The 16,419-nt window shown below is 41.7% G+C and overlaps 1 long non-coding RNA gene across 1 annotated transcript; it reads right to left on the reverse strand.

Moving 5' to 3' along the window:
• Positions 1 to 26: 26 nt before the first annotated feature.
• On the reverse strand, positions 27 to 16,347 carry LOC106558052. The gene is made up of 2 exons (XR_005381641.1): positions 16,010 to 16,347; positions 27 to 9,295 (listed from the first exon to the last, which is right to left on the reverse strand). It is a non-coding gene; the product is annotated as an uncharacterized LOC106558052 (long non-coding RNA).
• Between the last annotated feature and the right edge of the window lie 72 nt (positions 16,348 to 16,419).

Consider the following 16,419-nt stretch of genomic DNA (forward strand, 5'->3'; position numbering starts at 1 on the left):
ACCTCCTACACACTGTTTAGTTTAGCTTTTTTTTTTTTTTTTTTTTTTTTTTTTTTTTAAGTGAGATCTTTTTTTAAAGCTTACGACTCTCTCCTGGGTAAAAACAGTGATAGAGAAATGTTGGCTTGGACTTACTACTCACTACAACTCTGCACATTTTATTTACTGAAGCTCAGGAAAGGACAAGGATAATCTTAATAAATTCTTGGGTTTTATTTCCTGGACTGACTAAAACTGAGAATTTATATTATCCATAGTAGGATGAGGTCATTATAATAATGTGATTACGTTTGTGTGAACCCATGCATGGCAAGTACAATATGCTCTTTTACCTTTTTAAACACAAAATCCAAATAGGATGCTGTCTTAATTTTTTATTCCTTCATAATAAATTATCACAAATTTATCTGCTTAAAACAATACCCATTTATTATCTGACAGCTCCCATGGATGGAGAGTACAGATATAGCTTAAGGGAGTCCTCTGTTCAGGGTTTCCCACTACAGTCAAGGTGTTGGCTGGGGCTGTGGTCTCATCTGAGGTTCAAGATCCTTCAAATTCACGTGATTGCTGGCTAAATTAATTTACTCACAACTGTATAAACTCATGGCAGCTTGCTTCTTCAAAGCTGGAAGGGGATAAGACCGCTTCCCTCTAGACCCTTTTTTAAAGGGTTCACTTGAATAAGCCAGACCCACCTGGGTCAATCTCCCTTTTGATTGAATTAAAGCTGGCTGATTAGAAACTTTAATTACATATTCAAAATCCCTTCACCTTTGCCAAACATATAAAGTAACCTAATCACTAGAGTGCTATCCCATCATACTCCTAGGTCTTGCCCAAACTCAAGAGAAGGAGCTTACATAGGGTGACCATGAAGAGCAATATTAGAATTCTATTACAAATGCTATCTCACATTTCCAAGATCACGTATCAGCCACTAAGAGTAAAGTTGGGAATTAGATAAGTTAAAAATGCTCAAGTCATATCCAAATAAAAGCTCATTATCTATGCATAATCCATCATGCCTATTTTTCAGGAAATCTAGAACCATAAAAATAAAGCTGAAAATGACCTCAGTGCACTAAATTCTCTAGCACTAAATCAAGGTTCTCAGACAGATGATTTATGCACAATCCTATGTGGTTTTTCGGTGTTTTCCAGCATGTTAAATGAGCAGCAACTACACAACAAATGTCAGCAGGAATGATGCAGTAAAACATGAAAAACACCTTTTTAAGAAGAAATACACACCTCAAAAACATGGCAATCTGAGGTCATCCAGTGTAGCAGACACAGACATAGACTCTCCATACTTCATGAGAGCCTCAGACATTGTCATTGTGAGAAGACAGCCTTATGGCAGAAAGTTCAATTTTGTTCTATGTACTCTGGTTAAGATAGTAAGAATAGACATCGTTCATCCTCAGAAAAATTCTCCTTCATATAGTTGATGTCAAGGGATAGCTAAGCTTCAGTTATTTGGAAAATTAATTTACACGGAATGACTCGGATGAAGCAGAATGCATGGCACTCTTGCATAAGACTTAAAGAGTGTATTTTCAGGTTGGGTAGTTCAAGATGAGGAATGTGGAAGGGGAACTCAGAGGTTAAGGCCAAAATCCAGGTTATGAATGTCATTGCTTCAGAGAAGGTGAGAGCAATGATATCTGGAGCAAAAAGCTTTTTTGCTTGCTTTCTCAGCCTGGACAACCACTCAGCAGAGGGCTATTTGGGGCCAAAGCTAAGCAGTTGACTTACTGGAGAAAGCTATGCCAAGCTGTGGACTCAGCGACACAGCCCTGGAAGCCAAAGCATGGGCCTCTGTCCTGACACAGCTCTTTCCCCCAAGCTAGTGGCTTTCCTGAATTTCTGAATACAGTTCATCTGTTCTTCTGGGTGTCCAAGAGGTCAAGAAAAGGAGTTATTTCACAGATGGACTTTGCTTAACAGCAAAAAATTGCTATTTCCAAAGCAGTTATATATTTGGGTTTTCTAAATTTCCTGTTGTACTTCTTCCAACAAAGGAGAGGTAGAAACATTCTCAGGGAAGGTGGAAAGTCCAAGGAAGAAAGCAATAACAGGTCTCAAAAGGTGTTACCCTAGCCAGCCACTAAGGCAATCAGCACACTGGAGAGATATGATCACCAGTTCTATGATTTCCTAATGCTCACAGGTACATTTACAAAATGAATTCTCTTTTGAAAAAGTATTACTTGTGCATTTTGGACTTAATCTGTACAAAACTTGACCTTCCTTCCCAAAGCTGCTCATTTGGCACTCTTTCAGATCTCAATAAATGGCAACCCTCATCCTTGCCATGAATCTTGGGGGGTCATCCTTGACTTCTCTCTCTCACCTCACATCTGACCCAGTTTCAGAATATATCCAGAATCTAGCACTTCTCACCATCTCCACTGCAACCTTCCCAACCCATGCTACCACTATCATTTCTCCCTTGGATCACCCTCCTAAAGGGTCTTCCTTCATCAGGCCTTGATCCTTTTTTGTCTCATTCAGCATAGCAGCCCAGGCGATCCTGTTAAATGAAATAGAGTATGTCACTCTTCTTATCAAAACCTTCCAGTGGCTTCTATTTCACTCCATGGAAAAGCCACAGTCCTTACAGAAGCTTACAAGGCCTTACAACTACACCTTGCCCCCCACTTCCATGACCTCATCTCCTACAACTCTGAGACCCTCCATCACTCTCTTCAGACCACTTGGGCCATCTTACGGGATCTGACTATTTGCTGTGCCCCCTGCCTAGAACACCCTTCCCCAGGATATCATTTCCTTTAAGTTTGGTTAAGGGCCCCCTGCCCTCAACTCCATGCCTGGCAGAGAGTCTATTTTCACTGAGGCCTTAAATGGCCACTCTATAAATCACAAGCCTACATTCCACATCTTACTCTCCTGCTTTACTTTTCTCCTTAATGCTTAGAACTGTTTATTTTGGGGCAGCCTGGGTGGCCCAGTGGTTTAGTGCCACCTTCAGCCCAGGCTGGGATCCTGGAGACCTGGGATTGAGTCCCATGTCAGGCTACCTGCATGGAGCCTGCTTCTGCCTCTGCCTCTCTCTGTCTCTGTGTCTCTCATGAATAAATAAATAAAATCTAAAAAAAAGAAAAAAGAGAAAAGAAAAAAACAACAACCTTGAAAGAACTGTTTATTTCAATCATTTCTACTTAGGGTCAGACTTATTTTTGTCTGTTCTGTTCCCTGCTTTGTCCCCAAAGTCTAGATCAGTGCCCTGCACACGAAACACACTCAATATTTGTTGATAGAATGAATGAATGAATGCAAGGCACAGAGGGGAACAGGAAGTATAAATCCCAAGCTCCTCTGGACTCTGGTCGCTGACTCACTGTGGAGCCTCACCCCACCCTGCTCAGACCCCATCCCACACCAGCTATGACTCACATTTCACACACACCTCTGTGTGTCTCTGCCCAGGATTTCTGACTCTCTTTTGTTTATCTCACTGTGATTCTCCTCCTCCTCCTCCTCCTCCTTCTTTTCTTCTTCTTCTTTTTCTTCTTCTTCTTCCTCTTCTTCTTCCTTTTTCTTCTTCTTCTTCTTCTTCTTCTTCTTCTTCTTCTTCTTCTTCTTCTTCTTCTTCTTCTTCTTCTCCTTTTTTCTAAACTACCAATTACTAGACAGTTTCTCCTGGAGTTTATTGGTCATCTGATATTTCCTTTTTGGTCAATTCAACAAAAATGTTCTATAGATACAAAGACATTCCTCTAACTCTTCAAATGTAAGACACCACACTCCTTGTCCTCAAGAAGTTTATGGTCTTGACAGATGAGCAAACAAATACACAAAATAATTATGAATTATGGAAAATATCAGAAAGAAATAAAGAGGAAACTGTAAGAGAGAATAATAGAAAAGCAGCACTTAGGGTGGTCAGGGAGGGCATCTATGCAAAAAGATTTAAGAATAAGAAGGTGCTGACTACCTGAACTCCATGTTCCTGGAAGACAGTGATGGTTAAGAAATCTCCCCAACATTCCCCCCCCAAGTCTGCTACCCTTTTGTGTTCCAGAAAATGGCTCACTGATGAACCACCATTCCCCACATGGCTTTGATAAGACTTGCTGTCCACTCTTTTTTATAACTCCTAAAACTTATAGATGACTACCATGTTTACCTGTGACAAGAGCAAACCTTTTGCCTACATCTGCTGACAAAAATTAGACATAGATTCTCTTTGTTCTTTGTCTCATGAATAATTAGCTGACACTAGAATTGACTGTCCCCCTAAAACGAGCTAGGCACAGAAATATACATTTCCTCTTTCCTGTTCCAACTTCCTATAAAGATCTAGGGCAAAAACACTGTGCTAGAATACAGGATAGGGGCTAATAATGACCCCTAAAAGATATCCAGGTCTTAATTCCTAAAACCTATAAATGTTTTCATATATGAAAAAAGGTGTTTGCAGATGTAATTAAAGAGCCGAAATGGGGCAATTATCCTGGATTATCTGGGTCAACCCTATGTATATTCACAAATGTTCCTGTGAGAGGGATGCAGGAGACTTGACCGCAGACAGAAGGTGGCCATGTGATAGAAGCAGAGAGAATCAGAGTCACACAGAAGATGCTACAACACTGGTTATGAAGATAGAGGAAGGGACCACGAGCCAAGGAATCCAGCCCTAGATGTGGGAAAAAGCAAGGAAACAGATTCTCCCCTAGACTCTCCAGAGGCAGCACAGCCCTGCCCACACCTCACTTTTAGCCACTTAGACTCATTTTGGACTTCTGACCTCCAGAAGTATAAGAGAATAACTTTCTATCATTTTAAGCCACTAATTCTGTGGTAATTTGTTACAACAAACATAATATACACTCTAATCTTTAGATCTGGGTTACTTTCCCTTCTGCAATGGACTGAATAAAATCCATCTCCTTACTTAACTCAGTTTTTGTCTTTGATCATGCTAACCACATAAAGAACAGGGAGCAGAACAGTCCAGGCAGGGTGAATAATATGGACAAAGGTCCTCAGGCAAAAGAGAAGTTGGTGTGTTCTAGAACCTACAAGATGAGTATGACTCAAAATGAAGTTGATTAAGAGCCTAACCATATGGGGCCTTTGCCCACGAGAGGGATTTGGATCTTATATTTGTGATAGGAAACCTTTAGAAGACTTTGAGGCAATTAAGAGTAGAAGTGGAGAGCTCCTAGCAGTCCTGGTAAGAGATGATGGTGGTCCAGGAATGGGAGGAGAATTTAAATACAGGACTGGATAAACCAGAGTTGGTTTCTGTAAGGGGTGGTAATATAAAATGGAGCACAGTCAAATCAGGATAATTCGAGCAGAGTTTCCTAAAGGGTTTTTTTTGTTTTGTTTTGTTTTTTTTAATTAGGGCATGGGGAGGCATGTGACACAGAGAAAGGATGGATACCCTTGAGGCGAGGGGGAAGCCAGGACTTCCCTGTAGTGGTTGGAAGGTGGTGGGACAGATCCTAATGGCCGCGTACACACAGGTCAGCCAACCTGTGACAGTAGACATATTCCGTTCCACATGAAAGGTAGTCCTGAAGTGCTCACATCAGGGATGCTAGAGCCTAGCCCCTGTGCTTCTGGGCCAGTGTGGGACTCCTGACTAAAAGGGTATTAAAAGTTGTGGGCCAGGATGTGGGAAATCAAAACTACCAAGGAGAGTGTAGTACCCTGAAGTTTATAACAGTGCCAGGCCTGAAGGGAAAGGGGAAAAAAGTAGTTTCCAGAGCTTAGAAGAAAGGGCAAGCTTGGCAAAAGCAGTGGTCTTCAGTGGAGGGACACAGCCATCTAGAGGGGACCCAGAACTTACCCTCCCCTCTCCCTCTGACTTCCTGCTGGGGCTCTCTGTTGTTAGACCCCAAGGCAAGCCAGATGACAAGAGAGCTCCCTGGTCAGGTCCAAAGAGCTCAGCCTCCCAAGGCAGAGAGCACAGAGGGACAGAGAGGGGCTCTGAGGGGAAAAAGAAAGAGATACAGTAAAAACATTCCAATTAGTCCAATTTATTAACAGACAATGTGGAGGGCAGCCCTGGTGGTTTAGTGGTTTAACACTGCCTTGGACCCGGGATGTGATCCTGGAGACAGGGGATCGAGTCCCATGTCGGGCTCCCTGTGTGGAGCCTGCTTCTCCCTCTGCCTGTGTCTCTGCCTCTCTCTCTCTCTCTGTGTCTCTCATGAATAAATAAATAAAATCTTTAAAAAGAAAAAAAAAGACAATGTGGCGTTCTGAATTTTTTTTCTTTTTTTCTTTTTTTAGAGACAAATGGTGAGTCTTGAATTTTCTACATTATTTCCTTAATACTCAATTTCACCTACCCCATGCCTATGGGCACAAAAACAATGCTCTTTTGCCATCCTGACTTTTCTTTGAATGTTTACAACTGCCCTTTTGTGCTAAAGCCAATCAAGAAAGACAGTGATTGAAACAATTATAAGGACTAATAATGCTATCTTCAAAGTTCAGCAAAAAATCTCTTTTGATAAGAGTATAAAATTTGACAAAATGTTGCTACATGAAACCTGGATAATATCCACTATAGTCTAAGAGAATTGAGTTTGTGCAGCCTAGTAAGTAATGGTTGTTTCAGAGGAGCAGAATATTGAATCACAATCAACTGAAACCTTAGCAAGCCTAATTCATACATCTCTGCATGGATACCCATATTTTAGCATTGTTTCTCTCTCTGTCTCTCTCTCTCTCTCTCTCTTTTTTTTTTTTTTTGTTATTACTCTGGAAGATAATTCAATTTGCATTTCACATTTCCTCACAGATATTCTGAATCTTATGAATATAAAAATCATGGACTTGGCCCAATTTTATTTAATCAGTTTTTCTGTTTCCTAATTCAGGATTAACTTCCCAGGATATATGCAGAGATTTAGTAGCAAGAGCGACAGTGTGCACATTAAAATATGGAGAATTTCAGCAGCAATTTGAGTTATGGTAATTACTGGGTTTGTTTACACAGACATAGATGAAAAGCATAACCTTTTTGTTCCTGTCTTTTTTTTCCTTAATTTGGAAAAACTGTGTGCTACCAACAGAGAAATCATACAACAGTTGTTTAATGTCATGGAGGAAATCAGGTGCAACCAACAAGACCTGAGAAATAAAGAGATCAAAACTGTCTGAGGTAGTGTTTTAACTAGGCACCCTTTCTCCTGGAGCCACCCCCAATGGTATAGTAAGGCTCTCATGCTCACTTTGTGCTCAGAATTATTGTCACACATTCACTTGTCCCAAACTAACCATCTAGTGGGTTTCTACTCACACCAGAATTGTCCAGTGTGGCCCTAATATCATCTTCTTTTTCCACATTCATTCTCCATACCTGCTCCCTGGACCTGTCTGCTTCAACCAAGAAGCATCGAGGAAGCCCCCTGAGATGGGACCCATATTGGAGAAGAGGAACGAAGGAGATAGATGGTCCCCAGCAACTAGGAGCCAACTGGGTAAGCACCAATGCTCCCAGGGAAGGTGAGAAAATAAACGCACCCTTGGGAACACTCAAGAACAGACCAGGCCTGGAACACCTGGGTGTCCTTTAGCTCTGGGCATGATCCCGGGATCCTGAGATAGAGTCCCACATGGGGCTCCCTGCAGGGAGCCTGCTTCTCCCTCTGCCTGTGCCTCTGCCTCTCTCTCTCTCTGTGTCTCTCATGAATAAATAAATAAAAATCTTAAAAAAAAAAAAAAAAAACAGACAAGGCCTGCTTTTTTATAAGGCTTTTTGATCCCAGATCTAGAAGCTTCCCTAAGACACTCATGCTTTTGTGACTACCAGATTGTTCCTATTACTGACAGCAGGCAGACAGACCTTCACATGTCTTAGAACAGTTAAAAAAGGGTAAAATTACCCAAATAAGTCATGCTTGATCTCAGTTATCTTCTTCTACCTCTTCTAGTGCATTTCCATACCAAATTGACTTTATGGGCCATTGATCCAGTTAAAGGTTAAGTCTTACTGATTATTTAAAATATCTGTTCTATGGGATCCCTGGGTGGCGCAGCGGTTTGGCGCCTGCCTTTGGCCCAGGGCGCGATCCTGGAGACCCGGGATCGAATCCCACGTCGGGCTCCCGGTGCATGGAGCCTGCTTCTCCCTCTGCCTGTGTCTCTGCCTCTCTCTCTCTCTCTGTGTGTGTGACTATCATAAATAAATAAAAATTTAAAAAAAATAAATAAATAAAATAAAATATCTGTTCTAGGTGTTTATGGTAGACATAGTAACAGCCCACAAAGACATGCACACCTTGATTGCTAGAACCCAAGGATATAGTACCTTTCATGACTAAAGGGACTTTGCAGATGTGATTAAGACTACTGCCCTTGAGACAGAGTATTCTGGATTATCTGGGAAGGTCCAATCTAATCACATTAGTCCTTGAAAGCAAAGAATCTTGTCCAGCTGTGATCAGAGAACCAGAGAAACAGCAGCATAAGAAGGACTCAACCTTCTGTTGCTGCCTTTGAAGGTGAAGGATAGAGGCCAGGGAATGTGGTCAGCCTCTAGAAGCTGGAAAAAGGCAAGGATGTGGATTCTCTCCTAGAGACTCTAGAAAGGAGGGCAGCCTTGTCAACACCTTGATTTTAGCTCAGTGAGACACGTGGTAGACTTTTGACTTAAGGAACTATTAGATAATACATTCGTATTGTTTCAGCCACTAAGGTAATTTGCTGTGGCTGTTTATTACAGCAGAAGAAAACTTATGCGGTCTTTATCACTTCAAGCTTGGTGTAGCACAATATAACATTGCCAATGTCTCCAGCCTCTTTACTCTCCAGGTGATCTTAGGAACTCCTATGCCACCAAACCCTTGTCAAAGATCACCCTACTTGCTTGACTTCTCTGTCCGAGAGCCTACAAATGGCCACTTTTTTTCCAACTAACTTCCTCTGTATGTCAGAAGATCTGAGGTGCCTGGAGCACTCACTGGTCAGAATTTTCCAGGGGTTTCATCACCAACATGTTTCATGAAAGGAATACACTGGACAGTTTACAGTCTCACAGTGTTGGCCAGTTATACTGCCATGCTGATAGGAAGTGTCTGTGTGCTGGAGTGAAATCAGCTCTGCTACTCTGGCCAGAGAGGATCATGCAATTACTCTCTGAACCAGGGACTAGGGGATCCCTGGGTGGCTCAGTGGTTTAGCGCCTGCCTTTGGCCCAGGGCGCGATCCTGGAGTCCTGGGATCGAGTCCCGCGTCGGGCTCCCGGCATGGAGCCTGCTTCTCCCTCTTCCTGTGTCTCTGCCTCTCTCTCTCTCTCTCTCTCTGTCTGTCATGAATAAATAAAAGAAAAAAAAGAAAAGAAAAAGAAAATGAACCAGGGACTAATCAGTAGGGTAGTTACATTAAAAAACATGATAAAGTTAGTTTTCCAGTCCCATCAGATGCTCTTCAAAGATGGAAGAGGGAGATGTTATTTGAAAGAGGTCATGTGAGCCAGGAGAAACAGTAGAAGTCTAGAGGTGACTTAGTTCTTAAAAGCTTTCCAGTTCTGGGGCGCCTAGGTGGCTCAGTTGGTTAAGTGTCTGCCTTCAGCTCAGGTCATCCCAGGGTCCTGGGATCCAGCTCCACATCAAGCACCACATCAGGTTTCCTCCTCAGTGGGGAGCCTGTTTCTCCCTCTCCCCCTGCCTGTGCTCGCTCATTCTCTCTCAAATAAATAAAATCTTCAAAAAAGTAAAAAAAAGAGCTTTCCAGTTTAGCCCATATAATCCTCCTTCCCCTGGCCCTTGCCCCTTTCTCTAGTCTTGCAAGACAAACTGTCAAATAGATCAAGTTTCTTATTGTTCAAATTTTCATTTTACACACTACAGTTTCAGCCTTTTAGTTCTATTTAACTGCTGGGGCACCTTTTGTGACTTGCTTTAGTGGTCTCCATTTGGTTCATCCAAGAAATAAGCAATATTCTAAAAGTTGGCTGGGCTGCAATTATTCTTAGTAAAATTATACTACAAATTGATATCCAAGAAAAAAATTACTATATTTAATGAAGTCTCTATCAAAACAGTCCAGAGTATAGTGGTTTGGGTGAAGCTCATGATATTGGTTAAATGTAAAGGAATTCTTTCTAGCATGTCTTGACCCCAGCAGATTCTATACAAATAAAACCCCTAAGGCAGTGGTCCTTAGCCAGAGATAGTCAGCAAGAATCACCCTGGAGATTCTGAGTAGTCAGTTTGTAGTAGGGGTTGGACATGGGCATTTGACCAAGGTTTCTGGGTGTTTTCATGTGTATCCTGCTCTTAAGCTATCTGTTTTTATTTTACTTCCTAAAAACTCAGTGATGTTTTAAAATGAAATAACAATAGTTACTCTCTGGGCTTTAATACAGAAATTTCACCTTCTGGTACTCCTACACACACTGGCATAATTCAGTCAAGTTTTCACGATTATGTAAGAGATTGGGTATTCAGTGTATCAGTGAAAAGTGCAGCTCTGAGTTTGTATGTTAACTCTTCTGATCCCCTTGAACTTTGTAGTACCATGCAGCAGCCATTTGTGAATTAGTGCAAAGTAGTTTTGTAGCAATAAATGCTTATTTTAAAAAAATGCTTATTTTGTTAACTATCTACTACCTCCTTACCTGTTTATTATATTGCCACTCAACATGTCACTCTCTTGAGCTACTTATATGCTTAAGATCCATGTGCTGCTCTTATGAAATTGAAAGACTACATATATTTGATTCTTGCATTATTCCTTAGAGCCTAGCAGGAACATTCGTGGGTGTTTAGAAGTTATATGCTGGTTTAGTATTTTCAAACTGGGCTATAGATACTCGTAGGGAAATACAGATATTCTAGGAGGTATTCTGGACCAAATGACTAACTTCCAGATAGTTAGTACACATACGTACTTTTTTACTGAAATTAATCTGCCTGTATACTAGTTCTTCCCCATTTCCCTTATTTCAATTGTTCTTCTACAAAAACAGGTATACTTCTCATCCATCCCCAGCCTTACTCTGCTGCTTTGTCCATGGTATAACAAGCTTTGGGTTTGAAACAAAGGACTTCTATATTTTGGTACTGGAACCCAAAGAATGGCTTTTGTCTTTTCTTGGCTCACACGTATTTCTGGTAAAGGTGAACTATGGCATGATAAATGAAGTATTATTGCCCATGGTGGAATGTTCTGAATTCAGACACAGCAGAACTATGCAGTTATGGGGAATTATGATAATTTTCCTTTAATGTTATCACCTCTTCCATTCCTGCATGATTGTTAAAGAATGCACTACCCCCGAGGAAGAGCTCAAGGGTTTTGCTCTGACAAAAACTGAAAGTTCACCTACTGGAGGACCTTTCCATAGGAAGTTTCGGCAAAAGGGCAGTGATCCCAGCTGGAGATCTGAGATGCAGAAAGAAAAGCAAAGAAAGTGATAAAAGTCTAGGTAAATATTTTTTAAATGACTCTAAAAATAGTGATAATAATAATGTTTATTGAGATTCAAAGATACACCTAAAATACTAGGCAACAACTGTATATCAAAAGAAGGGTTTTAATGGAGTTAAAGCATTTGAAGGTTCTTATGTCATCTGGGAGAAAGATAAAAATTTTGTTTGGGATTTTAGACACTGGTGAATTATGCACACATGTTTTATCTAAAACAAATAGCATCAGAGAGCAACATCTCTAAATTAGTAAAAGGAAATGTGAAATGGTAAAATAATTAAATTAATAAAAATCAAATTAATAATAATATAATTTGAAAGGATAAAAAGAAACAGAACATCTGAAAAGAGCCCAAATTAAGATAGATTCAAGTCCACTGTGGAGCTTAATGCTAAAGGAGAAAACGAGAAAACATTCAACAGACAAGTGAAAAGAATAAATATGTAATGGCACATAACAGTACATGCTATGAAAAACCAGATAGGGTAAAGCAGCATGTGGTACCTATGAGGAAACTATTTTTGGATAAGGGAAGATCTGAGAGAGAAAAAGGAAGCAAGACTCCAAGGCTTCTTTTTTTTTTTTTTTTTTTTTAAGATTTTATTTATATATATAGTTAAGAGAGAGAACAGCAGGATGCAGTGCAGGAGGAAGGGCAGGGGGAGGCACAGGGGGAGAAGCCGACTCCCCGCTGAACAGGGAGCCGGTGGTTTTGATCCCAGGACCTTGGGATCATGACCTGAGCCAAAGGCAGACGCTTAACAGACTGAGCCACCCAGATGCCCCTCGAAGGCTTTTTATCTTGAGGAAGAAGAGAAGTTGAGAAGGCTGTGAGGTGAGAGGAAAACCAGAGCATGGCCCGGTGAGGAAGTGTCTCAACCAGGAGGGCACAATCAACTGTGAAGCTACGAATGCCGGGTTAACTTACTACCCACATCTTTCCCAGACCTGGGAAACACAGCCGGTAGCAGGCTCAGCAGCCAGAAGAGTTCATCAGAGTCTCAGTAGGCACATATAAACTTACAGATCACAGTGGCTAAGTGTTAAGGACCCTGGAGCCAAACTACCTCAAGTTGAATCTGGGCTCCATTTCTTTCTAGTTGTGAGCTGTGTAATCGTGGGCAAATCATTTAACCTGTGATTTGGTTTCCCCACCTGTAATACAGGGATGATAACAGTACTTGCTTCCTCTGGTTGTCATGATTAAATGTCAATACTCATAAAGGACTAAATATACTTGGCATAAATATATAAATATACTTGGCATAAAGTAACCATCACATCTGTTAAAAAAAGAGAAATCTCCCTGTAATGTTAAAGATAGGGAAGGACAACTTGGCTTATAAAGTACTAACTTGCATTCTCAAGAAGTGGGCACTAGACTTATGTAATTGAATTAATCAGCAGGACTGATAGGATAATTCTATTCTGATTAAAAAAAACAGCAGGAAATAAACTGTGGTTGGAACATGTCTAGTTCTTGGCTATAGAGTACTGAATTTAGGATATATTTTCCTTATCAAGTTATATTTCAATTGTCATAAGGAATGTCCTGTTAAATGCTTATTGGTTCAGAACACTAACCTATTACTCTTTTGCAGTTGGATTATACCCTTTTCTCCTTCCAATCTAAAATAACCTCAGATGAAAAGTGACAATAATAAATAAACACTTTATCCACATTAAGAAATAGAATCCTTTTCTTGGGACTGGGTATTACAAAGAATCAAACAAATAACTTTTTGTATGAAATACTGAAGTAGGCGCTTTGAAGGATTCATACACGTTTCTGGCTCTTATTAGTGTGGAAGATAAAATGCACAAAATGAGGTGATTACACAATGGGAGTATATGGCTAAGGAATGATATGGTAAGGATTGTAAGATATGATGGAACTCAATTCTGGTTGTAAAAGTTTCATGAACGAAGTGAGATTTTACCTTGGGTATACTTTAAGGTGTGCAAAGACTCAATTTATCTCTGGTGTGAACTTCCTTAGGTATTTACTAGAGAAAGTGCTTCAGCAATGAAGGATAACTAATAGGAAGATACTAGATCCATAAAACTAAGGCCTCGGGATCCCTGGGTGGCGCAGTGGTTTGGCGCCTGCCTTTGGCCCAGGGCGCGATCCTGGAGACCCGGGATCAAGTCCCACGTCGGGCTCCCGGTGCATGGAGCCTGCTTCTCCCTCTGCCTGTGTCTCTACCTCTCTTTTTCTCTCTCTCTGTGACTATCGTAAATAAATAAAAAAAATATAGTGCTCTATGTCCACTTACTAACACCTCTGGGGCTGCCTCTCCCTCTTTTCCTATGCTGGGCCCCCACCCCTCCGGGTAGGAAGCCTCTACATTCCCCCTGGTATCCTGCTTCATAGTATTCATATAGTTGGTAATCCTTTGGTAATCTCTCTCTCTCTCTGTGTGACTATCATAAATAAATAAAAATTAAAAAAAAAAAACTAAGGCCTCAATATAAGTGACCAGCAAAGGGAAGTGCCAGGATGACGGCTCTTCAGCAGGACTAGTCATACACACAGAGTGGAGGAAGAGAACAGGGGAGTGGGATCCCTAGATGGCGCAGCGGTTTGGCGCCTGCCTTTGGCCCAGGGCGCAATCCTGGAGACCTGGGATCGAATCCCACGTCGGGCTCCTGGTGCATGGAGCCTGCTTCTCCCTCTGCCTGTGTCTCTGCCTTTCTCTCGCTCTTTCTCTCTGTGACTATCATGAATAAATAAATAAAACCTTTAAAAAAACAAAAACAGGGGAGTGAGGGGGTAAATGGAACTGATGGGATTTGATGTGTTGCAGTGCTTCATTTGATGTGACAGATGTGAGGTATTGGATTCTCTGGAGCATTTGGAAAAATAACAAATAAGAAACAAGCAATAGGTGAATCAAAAACACCACTACCAACAAAGACAAATGGAAGAACAGCATACTTAGCTTGGGGCAGGGGTTAGGTGTTAAAAAAAAATATATTACATTACTCATCTCAACAGTGAGTCATAGGTAGTCATGATAAGTACCGCTGACTTTATCCAAAAATTATTACACAACTATTTGCAGAATGGGGTAGAAAGAGCAGTAAGAGACTCCTCACTACCCTCAACTCCCTCCTCCTAACTCCTCAACTACCCTAATTCTGAAGATGTCTATGCCATTAAAAAAAAACAGCAACGTGTAATTTAGAAATAGGGAGGTACATTCCAGCAGGAGCCGAAAAAAGTTGGAAGCATTGCCCCGAGGACTGAAATTTGGGGGAGGGTTTTGGCGAGTAGACCAGTTTTTCATTGCGGGCCTGGAGAAAAGGCGTTATGTAGAAAAACAAAACATACTGATTAAAAAAATTAGAGGTGGATGTGGGGTGCCTGGGTGGCTCAGTCGGTTAAACCACGGACTCTTGATTTTGGCTCAGGTCATCATCTCAGGGTTGTGAGATCATACCTGTCAGGCTCCACACTGGGTGTGCAGCCTGCTTGAGATTCTCTCTCTCTCCCTCTACTTCTCTAAAAAATAAATTAACTAAAGAGGTAGACAAAAAAAAAACCCAAAAGATTTTGAGAAGTGGTCTTATACAGGGGCCGGATGAAATAGGCGATGAGAGCTCTTTCATTCATAGAATATTTATGAAGCACTCTTTTGAGCCAGGCACGAGGCTAGGCCCCAGGAATACAAGAGGGAACGAAGACATATATGGTCCCTGCCCTCCGGACCTTATGTTTACTAGAGCAAATAGACAATGGGAAAAAATAAGTAAATAATGAAAGAAGTACAGATTATACTGATGTGATTAGAAAAGGCTATTGTGCTAGAAAACGGTGGTGAGGCATCTCCCATCAGGTGGGAGCTGTTTAAAGGCAGGGAAGAGAGTATAAAGGGTATAATCCATAACCTCATCCCGAGGAATTCCAACATTTGAAAGGAGCCAATAAAAAGCTGCAGAGGCGGGGCCTGTAAGGCACAGCAGGAAAGTCTTATCTTCCTCAGCAAAACCCTATCTTTTTTTTCTTTTTCCTCAGCAAAACCCTTTTTTTTCCTTTTTCCTCAGCAAAACCCTTTTTTTTCTTTTTCCTCAGCAAAACCCTATCTTTTTTGTTTTTTCCTCAGCAAAACCCTATCTTTTTTGTCTTTTTCCTCAGCAAAACCTTTTTTTCTTTTTCCTCAGCAAAACCCTTTTTTTTCCTCAGCAAAACCCTATCTTTTTTTCTTTTTCCTCAGCAAAACCCTTTTTTCCTTTTCCTCAGCAAAACCCTTTTTTGTTTTTCTTCAGCAAAACCCTTTTTTTTTCCTCAGCAAAACCCTTTTTTTCTTTTTCCTCAGCAAAACCCTATCTTTTTTGTTTTTCCTCAGCAAAACCCTATCTTTTTTTTCTTTTTCCTCAGCAAAACCCTATTTTTTTTTCTTTTTCCTCAGCAAAACCTTTTTTTTTCTCAGCAAAACCCTATTTTTTTTTTTTTGTCATTTTTCTAAAACTGCACCACAGTTTGCATTTATTTTGACAAGCTGCGTGACATTCTTGGTTTTCAGATGTTTGCAGCAGTTCTGGAAATAACTGGACGCTCATCCTCGAAAACCCAATTTACGATTACCTAGAAAGCCATTTACACATCCCTCCGGTGAGTTATTCCAGGGTAGCCGCGATCTCTGTTGGAAGCATAGCCACTGGGGGGTCCCCCTCCCCATCTCTGCTCCTCTGGGGCGTAGGAAGCGGCGCTGGCAACCGAGTTAGCCGTCCTGGGGTCGTCGCGAGGCGCGGCCCCCGCCCTCCTTCACGGGGTAACCGACACGCCGCGCGCGGCGACTGCACCCGCCCCGCGAGGCGGCTCCGTGCGCTTAGCACCTGAGGAGCCACGGCCGCCGGCGGCGCCGCCCCAGGTCACGCAGCAGCGCGCAGGGGCCAGGCCCCGGGAAATCCCGGGCCGCAAATCGACGCGGGCCGCGGGCGCGAGGCAGACGTACGCCGCGCCCGGGGCGCCGGGGCCTGCGTGCGCTCCTCGTC

The sequence above is a fragment of the Canis lupus genome, chromosome 30 (assembly GCF_011100685.1).
Source record: "Canis lupus familiaris isolate Mischka breed German Shepherd chromosome 30, alternate assembly UU_Cfam_GSD_1.0, whole genome shotgun sequence".
In the NCBI taxonomy this organism is placed as follows: domain Eukaryota; kingdom Metazoa; phylum Chordata; class Mammalia; order Carnivora; family Canidae; genus Canis; species Canis lupus.